The following is a 10137-nucleotide window of genomic DNA, read 5'->3' on the forward strand; positions in this document are numbered from 1 at the left end:
AAGTTTCTCAGGATTGTGATTGTGGCCTCTCAACTTTTTATTTGTATTTAAATCCTCTCAGCTTAGGAACTTACAAAGAAAAGATCTTTTGCATTTGAAAAATCCTTGGAAAGGACTTTTCTCTGTGCATGGAAAGTCAGGCTCTGTATGTGTGTTGTAGCTATGTCAGACTTTTCTTTATGATTTTTGTGTTTATAGCTTTATAAGAAGAAGAATTGCTCAGAGAATTGCACTGGTGGTTTTATCCTACATTAAGGAATCTCTCCGACCAGAAAGAGATTTTCTGGGCAAATGAATCGAGTTGAATAAATACAATACACAGACAACACAGTGTTCCTGGGTCCAAGATAAGGAAATTCCATGGCTTTCTGCTGGGAATGGAGTAAGATTTAATCTTGCAAGAAGGGTTATAATTTATAATTTATAATTTATAGGGACAAACACATGATATTTATGAATGCCTCCTATACGAGACTTCCTGTTCCCATTGAAATCAATGGCAAAATTCCCATTGACTTGAATGCCAACAGGACCTGAACTGCAATAAGACAAATGTTTCCCATTAAAACTGTGTTATAATTAGCATTTGGAAACTGCTTAACAAGGTGGACCTGATAGCTACAGAAGCTATGGATCATTAGTATGAATTGAATCTTTCTTTCTCTACTGCTTTCATTTAAAATCAAGTAGTGTCTTTGTTTTCACCAAAATATGTAAATTTTCCATACTGTACCTCATCATGGTTAAAGCCATCAGAGTGTTATTAGTGAAGCCTACTTTGTGGGCTTGGTGAAAACACATGGAAGTTTCTGTTAAGGTGATGTGGTTATTCTCAGTCATATTCCTCAGAATATTCCCCATATTCTTCAATTTCCTTCCCAGTCAAATGAGGAACATTTCAACATCTGGTCAAAGTAAGATGGTAATTGTCAGTATGAGGAGGAAGCAGGCACTCCTGAGGCAGCAGCGGCTGCAGGATCCCCAGGAATAGCAGCAGGTTGGTATTTAGTTGGATAGTTCACATGGCTGAGTTTAGGAGTAAGGACTTACCCTAGTAGGGATCATCACTGGACCCCACTACTGTACAGTCTGAAGTTCTGCCTCCAGGGAATCCAGGAGGGACTATCTAATTCTGATGTTGATGTTGAGCCTCCCTGTGACCCTGGACAGTTGTTATTTACTGTGTGCTGTGTGTCACTACCTCCCTGTGCAGTCTGCCCTGGGCATTTAAGTGCTGGGTTTTGTCCTTAAAAAAGGGTCAAAGAAAGAGGTCAAAGCTGAAAGGGAAAACTGTGATATTGTCTCAGTATATGTTGAATAGATTCTTGTGCTACAAACTGCTTCATTACGAGATAGATGATTCTAGGAATCAGATCCTACTCAGGGAAAGTGTATCACAAAGTTGTTTCTACATGTTACTTAAAATGCTGTTTCCCTATAAGTAAAACTTGGTTAATCTCTTTAATGATTAAAAAGACTAAAACAACTCGATAGTTACCATCAATTATTTCTGGAGACAAAGAGTTAAACATAGGTCAGTAGTTTTGTGTTGTTTTGGTGTTTTTCTTTTGTTTTGCTTTGTTTAGTTTTTAGTTTTTCTATAGTTTCTTCAGTTTGGTAAAAACAGAATTTGGGTTACATTAGTCTTGAGTTCTTGCTTGTCCCTATATTGACAAAGTTTGTGCTGAAAATCAACTGAAATTTTGCCACATTAAGGGCTGCTTTGTGGTAGATTTGATCCGTGTACAAATTTTTCCCAGTAATCAAGATGGTAATTTAATTTTAAACTGAAATAGTCCCATCTGATCTGCTGTGCAAGCCAATAATAAATGGCAAAATATTCAATTCAGAAGAAAGAAATTATAGGTATTTTTTCTGTACTTCATTTTGTGCTGTATGGTTCATCTTGGGTTGGGGAGTGAAACAAATATTGTTATGGAGAGCAAAGAAACAGTGCAAATACATTTATGTATTTCTAATTTTGTCTTGGGTGTTGAATTGCCCTGGGTTCAGTTGCATAATGATAAGCAAAGCAACTGGACACAATCCAGTGCAAAGTGATGCATGAAACCAGCACTTTTCCCCCCTAGTGTGTGAAAATTTGTATCAGCAAGAAACAGATAGTCTAACTTGTATGTAGCTGGAGAACTGCCTGCATTTTGATACCTACATTCTTTTAAAATGAATCATTCTTCAGCGCAGACACAAGATCCTCAGCTTGCTGGAGCTGAGCAGTGACTTGCTGACACCACATTAACCCTCCATCCTCCCTCCCGCTGGGCACTAACGTGGCCCCCTGCGGGCAAGGCTGGGGGAAGGTGGTTATTCTGTGGCATTAGAGCCCAGTACTCTACTTCACAAACCCATATTGGAGCCAGGGTTAGAGCCAGGGTTAGGTCTGAGCTCTGCTGCCTTCTTGTCACAAACCCAGTGCTCGAAGCTCCTCATCGCTGGTCCTTCGGTGTGTGATGCCCTGGGGTGGCCTGGCTGTAAAACCCACCAACCTGAGCAGCCCCTTTCTGCCCAGACATGGGGCAAAGTGCTGCCTTTTTAAGGAAAAGGCCAGTCAGAGCTTTTCTACTGCAAATCAGACATATTAGTTGCTGAAGGCTCAACAATTATCATAAAAATAAACTCTTATGGTAATGATTTTATTCTTTAAGCATCTTTTACCCTGAAAACCTGGTATGTGACTTTCTGGTAACTCTGTAACAAGAAACACTCATGAAAAAAGGCCTTTGGTGTTTAAAGGATTTTGCATTTTTTAATAAATAACTTATTTTAAACACAGCCCTCCAGCATCAGATAGAGAGTAATCAGAGAATAATTTCTCTGTTTTACCTTTACTTTTTAAAAAATAAAAAATGTAAAGTTTTCTGGCTTTAGGCAACTGCCCAACATTTACTTTTATATGTCATAGAATAATCATATTTGTGTGAAAGAAAGAGGGGAAGGTTCAATTCTAGAATGAAGCTCCTATTTGGTTCTGGTTTTGTGTTGCCTTTTCCAGATCCACATCTAGTCTCTGGGAGGTAGGTGTTGTACTAGGATTTGGAGCAGTGCAAGGACAAGCATTTAAATAAGACAGATTAGTCTCAGGAGTGGGGAATGTTTTAAGTAATGTTACAGACTAAGCCAGCGTAAAAACGTGGATAAAGATCATGCAGACTTGGCCTCTTACACAATCAGTCAGTCAGCAACTCTACACTGGGGTTTTTCACCCTATGCCTCCTTTAAATAAGACACAAACATATAAACACATTGCAGATTTCTCTTATTTTGGTAGGTGAAGATCTGGAGCCTAATTGCAAGTAGAAGTAGTAGTTTATGGCTGGCTTAGAGACCTCCCAAAGCTGAACAGGCAGTGGCAAAGTGAGCACATCTTTCCCTACCATGAGAAACACCACTGAGCTCTGAGTGTGCAGCAAACCTTTGTGAAACTGCTGGGATTTATTAATCACTTGGATTGTTTTGATTGACAAAAGGGCAACTGAAAAAAATGGTAAGTCATGATGGATATGGGAGTGCATCTCTGTGATCTCTGAACAGCATTTAAAGGTTCCTGATTTGTTCCCAGGTGACTGAAGCAGTGGGGTGGGAACCGAAAGTCTTCCAGCTTTTTGTAGCAGATGCTCAGTACTTCACTTTTGGATGAGATATAACCTAAACTGTGCTGTTGGAGCAGTCAGCTGGGGAGTATTCTGCTCTTAGAGTGGGCAAAGGAATGCTGTATGTTGGATAATCGTTGATGGAACAGCAGAAAGATGAAGCTGGGCAAACTGCTTGCTCTAACTAAAACTGAAGCAGAAGGGTAGACATCGTCTCCTTGAGGCATCCAGCAGTGGCTCAGGGCTGTCCCCAGGGCTGAGGGACACAGTGCCACCAGAGGCTTTGCAGTGGGTCTGCTGTTGCTGTGGTGCTCCTGGAGTGTGATGTGGAGCAATGACAGCAGATTTTTTTATTCATCCCAAACGTGCATCTTGCGCTCCGTGACAAGTTCTAGGTATGTAACACTCAACAGCCATGGAACCAGTCTTTTCAAAGGATGTGGCCACCGTGTGCAGGCTCATTGAATTCTACACCCACTTGGCAGTCAATCCTTGCAGATTAGGCTATTTTTTGAGTCCTCCATGATCTTGGAGCAGGCAAGATTTGCCTAGGAAGAAATGTCATAAGAATAGGATGGAAAAGATGAGTGCATTCTGTTGCTTAAGGGCTGGTTCTGGAAGAACAGGAGGGATAATGCACTAATCAAATTCTGACAAGGTATTAAGGAGAAAAGATGGGAAAGCATTTTTTAACTGCCTGCACTAAAGCTGGATGCCTGAAAAATAAAGCAGTTCTTATGCATAAATATAACTTCGATTTAGCTGGCATTACCCTGGGATAAGTCATACAACTGTAGCAGCCGTAAACGTCAGTGCAGGCAAGAATGGGCCTCACATGCTGGTGATGCCAAGAAATCAGAGAGACCACCTGTTCTAAGACGAAATACAATATAAATAAATACAGATACCTATCTTGCCTCAGCACAGGTAGCTCATGTGGCATGTGACCATGTGGACATGATTATGTGATTAAAGTATCCATGGCCTGACCTGCTTGTATAGCAGAAAGATAAGTAACAGGCTGTAGTAGTGAACTGTTTAGGGAAAGTGTTCCACTGTGATCAGTGAGGTCTAGTTGTCTCTCATTCCCTGTGATGTTGATGTAAATGTAAGTTCTTCAAACAGGAGCTGATTTTCAGGCAGCAGGGAAGGACAGGTGATCCATCTCTGAACTGCACTCTGCAGTGGGGCTCTGCTGCAGCCACAGGGGCAAAGATGGAGATATCAAAGCCTTGTCAGTCAGGGCTTGGCTTGCTGAGTCCTCTTCCTTTGTGTTTTCTGAGAGACAAAACAGCCAAAGCAGAGCATGGAGATTGAAGAGAAATACATAGGCAGGGAATGACCAAGAGAAAGAAAAATAGCAAGAGTGAAAATGTGAACAAGATCTTGTCGTGTACTGCAGATCTGAGGTGATCCTACATTTTTCCTTTTGGCTGCCATTGTCTGAATCTGGCAGGAAGAACAGGACAAATCTTGCTAAGCCTGCAAACACAGTTTCAAGCTCTGGTAGGATTAACATCAGAGTGTTAAGATGTTTCTAGGCTCTCTGAATTTTCTTTCTCTTAATATGTTTCCTTAATATGTTTGTTACACTTCATAAGACCTATTAAAATGTAAAGCTGTTAGAGGTGGAGGATTTGCAAACATTGATGTAAGAAATACTTGCTCAAGGACCAAGTGTGTGCAGTCCTCGCCCAGCTTGGCTCCTGGCCCCTGGCCTGTTCCGAGCCCAGCTCTGCATCCCTTCGGAGCGCCCAGCGCCGCATCCCGCCGGGAATGCCCGCATCCCGCTGCAGGGAGGCTGCTGAGCGCCACCTTGTGTCTACCGGGCTGCGGGCACGGCCCCGGGGTTTTTGGGAAGGGATGGTGATGGATCGTTCCCCGGTGCCGGGAGGCAGCAGGATCAGGCAGCGGGCTGAGGTGCTGAGCTCGCTCCCTTCCCTCAGGACATCGCTACCCCCGGAGCTGCGGGCTCTGCACTGGGCGTGTGAGCTGCACAGGCAAGCTGAGGCCACGAGGAGGTAAAAAATCAAGCCTGTAAAAATATCTTTTATGTGGAAAGCTGCTCCTCTGACACTGCTGAGTTAGCCGGGAGGATGCATATGAGGATTTGTCGATAGGTCACTAAATCCTGCTCTGCAGTGCAAAAATCGAGAAATAAAATGCCAGTAGCAGTATTGGAGAAGTTTCCAGTGCTGCTCCATCTAGCTGCTCTGCTGTTTTTGTCCCCTCCATCTGTGTCTCCTCTGGTTCTCTCAGGTGAGCACAGAGCTGCTCTGACATAACCCAAACCCTTTTCATCCTGCCAGGGTGTCTTGTACATGATCCTTCATCCCGCTGCCATCTTTCCTAGTGCATTTGTACACAATGGAGGTTCAGTTCTCCAGAAAGATTTTTCCCTTTAGTCTTGGTTCATCAAGCTGTGAAAAGCTCCCATTGGCATCACTACCTAAATCATATCCAGCCATGCTAAACCTTTTGTAGATGTCTTCTGTTATGCAGAAACCTCAGACACTGGATCTTCAAATGAATAAAGTGCCCAATTTCAAACAAAGCAGACCTTTGGGATTTGAAATGTCCTGCAGTGCTATATTCACTGGGATACAGGAGTGTCTAAGTGCACAGTCAGGGCCTATTGGAATTATGCTTATTCTAAGAGAATAAACCAGCTTATCCTGACAGGCTACAAGTTACACAGGATTTTGTGATTAAATCAGAATAATTCAAACCGATTTCACATGTTCAAAACTCCAGAAAAATAAGAGAGGATTTCATGTGGTAGACAACCTGAGTGGGCTACATGAGAGCTCTAGAGACAGATCATGATATCATTGAGAAAGAGCTTAAAAGAAGCATAACAGAGTGAGTTCAAACCATGGCAGATGTGTTGTTGTGTTGTTACTAATACTGTTTCCACAAATGTTTGAGATGTCCTAGGTATTTCTCAGAAATACAAGAAAGGATTACATTTTGCCAGGTAGTTCACAGTGAGATATGAGCTTTTTTTCAGTTTGACATGGAAACAAATAAAATAAACACAACATTGGCAATTACTTTGCTTCCTGTTGAGAACATGTTATGTAACTATTCTGGCTTTCTTTCCTCATAAAATAGGGTGGGGAGGATGATAACTGTGGAGAAAAGAATAATACAAACATTCAGCCACCCTACAGTAGTTCAGAGAATCACCTTTGGCAGGTACAGGAGTGGAGTCCTTGAACTCACATGGCATCACAGCAGAAGTTCTTTATCACATGCCATACTGTGATAAAAGAGAGCAGAATCAATAACACAGAGAATGTGACTGAACAGCTGATGCTGAAAAGAAGTCTTAGGAGGCAAAGGGTATTTGGGAGGAATATAATAAGCAATCCAAGTTTCTTCAGTAACCCATGTCCAAATTCAGTTACCAAGGGTGGGCCTACAGGATGAGTAAGAATAAAATAATCAGGCACTTAGGGAATGAACATTCCGCCATAAGATTGTAGAGAATAAAATGTAAACCAGTGATTGGTTTAGGCAATGGAAGAGAGTGCATTTTGTTTGGAAAGGGAGAGCCAGAGTGCACCACTGGTGATGTGCTACTGCACTGGAGCCAGAGCAGGAGAAGGGGGCCGGAGAGGAGGAGCTGGTCCAGCGAGGTCCCATGTCCAATCCACACATCTACACACGTCCTTCCACACCTCACTACACCCAGGTACAAACCACAGCTGTGTGGGATGAGAAATCCCTCATTCAGCTGTGTCTCATCCCACGCACCCTGCACTTCCCAGGCACATTTCTTTTTTTTGGAGGTGAAACTGAACAATTGCCAAAGGTCCAGTGTTTCAGAGAGATGTAAAAAAAGCCCACAAACTCAGTTGTACAGCAATGAGGATGTGCTGGGAAGAGCCCACTGGTTCCCTGCTGGTGGAACATTTGGGCAGTCTGAAAGCTCTGTGAAGCTTGGGATCCATACACAAGAAAAACAGTGATCTAGTCTTGTTTCATGCCCCTTTTGGTATATCCAAAACATTTATTGATCACAGGCTCATTTTCTTAGTTTACAAGTCTTCCATGGGTATATCAAGTTCTATATTAAGACTGTTTAGGTTCCTTGCCTTACTGCTGACTTTGGAAGACCATGCTGATGTGTGATCTCCTTCAGTACTCAGAAATGCTTTCTTTAGTTTTCAGTTTAAACACACTGTTGATCAGATTACAAAAATTTGATCTCACATCAGGTTAATCTTTATCTTATTTTCTTTTTCATGTACTTATCTTAAAATCCATTTATAAAGGACTTGCATATTGTTCCTCCACTGTCACACAGAACGAGTCATGTTCTTTTTATCTCTCCCTAAGAATGTTAATTCTGTAATTGCTCTAATAGCCAGTCTGCACTGATGCCAGTTTAAGCTAATCTTTTTCAACACTCTTGACAGGAATTGTATAAATATTTCACACAAAATCTTACCAGTGCCTTGTCTAAAAGTGCCAATATTTCCTTCTCTACTAAAAATCCCACCTAACCCATGTGACCATTACATTATCTGTTTCCACAGCTGTGTTGTACTGGCAGATCTGGCACACTGTCAGTCCATCAGAACACTCGGATCTTTTTCCTTCTCTGTTGCTTCCAGCTGATGAATCTCAAGAACATGACTTTGCAGTTCACATTATTAAATTTCTATCACTGCAGGCAAGAAGGTCATCTTATTCCAGTTGGGGATCTGGCCCTCCTCAGTATGGGCAATATCTTCCAGCTTTACATCACGTGCACAGTTTTTGACGCTGGGCCTGATCATTATTCCCAGTTCATGGAAGTGTAGATTAAATGGTATTGCTCCAAAGACTGAACCCTGAGGAACACTGTCAGGTAATTTGCTCCATTCTTATAACTCCTTTTTTACTATAACCTCTTGCTCCTTGTTCACGTTGCTTTTGTATTAATCCCTATCACCTCCACTTTCAGGAATGATTTCCTGCAGAGCACTGTATCAAACGATCTGTTTCAACCCCAACATGCTGAGTTCACTGCATTATTTCCTTCTAGAGAGACAATTATCTTACTCAGAATACACCAGCTCAGTCTGACATCCTCTGCTCTGGTAAACCATGTATGTTTTCTCACATTCTGTTTGCCTCCCTACAACTAATTGCTCTTTCTTTCGAAGTTTGTTCTAAGACCTGGCATTACACTGAATTTTAAAAATACGTTTTAGAATACGTATACTTTCTAAAAATACTTTTTAGAGTATAAACATTATATTTGCTATGCTGAAGTCCTAGGCAAGCTTTTATTGAAATTCATTAAACACTGGCTGCTTTTGCTTGTAAATTCATATACCACTTATTTCAATATGCTAGGGAAGAGATTATATGTGTTCCTCAATGTTTTTTTACATTAAGAAATGTAGTTTGTTCCTCACAAGATATTGTAATTTCTGTTACATTACTATTTCCTTTGTATATCATTCCCACCTGCCATTAACCTTATGTAAGTCATGGCAAAGGACCTCTTTGTTCATTCTTGAGCAACACCATCTCTTGTTAGTTAATTGATTACTAAAGAAAACCACTTTATACCATCCCAACGTCTCTGATGAAGCTCTGCCATCACTAGTGGCATTTATTTTCTTCTTTAGATCTGGGACATTAAAGTCTTCCATAAACAAGGAATTGCATTTATTATTTTCCTGCAATTTTACACCCCTTTTAATTTATATCCAAGCTTGACTAGAGAAAGAGGATGTAAATATCCTCAGCACTATCCTTCTGGAGTAGTTTGTGTCTGAGTAACTTCCACCCAAACAGAATGTATTTGGTTGCTGCGATCAGATTTCTTTGCACTCAGCCATTTCCTTCAGTGACACCCTCCCTCTTCTCTCATTTCTGTCTTTCCTAAGAAACTCCCTACATAGTGCATCAGAGGGAATATTCTGTCCCCAGCTGAAATGCAGGAGACCTCTCCATGCTCCAGCAGAGTTGCAAATAGACCTTGGAGCTTCTGATATCTAACCTTGCCTTTGACAAGGTCTGAACACCCTGACTCCACAGGTCCCTCAGGCCCTGACCATCCTCTCAGGATTATCATCGAGAAGTATTAATATGAAGTTTGAGTACAGAAGCACTGATTTTTGTATTTATTGTTTTGTTCCCCTGTGGATGTCATTTTTCCAGTATTTTTCTGGCATCCACAGCCAATGGCGAGGGCAGTTCCTGTGGAGAGATCTACTTGAGCTAACGACTCATCACTTGCTCTTTACTTCAGAGAAATTATTTTAGCCACATCATGAGGGCATTCACTGAGGTTATAAATTTCAGCAGGGCCAGAGAAGAAATGTGCTCCCACATACCTGATCCCCTGAATCCACCAGAGATTTGCTTCTCAGCAGTGAGTGCAACATCAAACAAAAACCAAAGGACTTGTTGAGAAACGACATTGCTGGAGTTCTTTTCTCCCCAGTCACTCGTGTGTGCACACACCCAGCTGCTGTGGCTGGGAGTGTCTCCAGACAGAGCTGGGTGATGCAAAGCATTTGCCAAA

The 10137-nt window shown here is 41.7% G+C and overlaps 1 long non-coding RNA gene across 2 annotated transcripts; it reads left to right on the plus strand.

Moving 5' to 3' along the window:
• Window positions 1-891: 891 nt before the first annotated feature.
• Window positions 892-8690, plus strand: LOC113953369. Of its 2 annotated transcripts, XR_003529858.1 has the most exons (4): window positions 892-997; window positions 3287-3502; window positions 8290-8466; window positions 8563-8690. It is a non-coding gene; the product is annotated as an uncharacterized LOC113953369 (long non-coding RNA). The 2 variants fall into 2 exon arrangements; XR_003529857.1 differs by lacking the exon at window positions 892-997 and having other exon boundaries at window positions 3201-3502.
• Window positions 8691-10137: the final 1447 nt, after the last annotated feature.

The sequence above is a fragment of the Corapipo altera genome, unplaced genomic scaffold (genome assembly GCF_003945725.1).
Source record: "Corapipo altera isolate COAL_440 unplaced genomic scaffold, ASM394572v1 104, whole genome shotgun sequence".
Taxonomy (NCBI): domain Eukaryota; kingdom Metazoa; phylum Chordata; class Aves; order Passeriformes; family Pipridae; genus Corapipo; species Corapipo altera.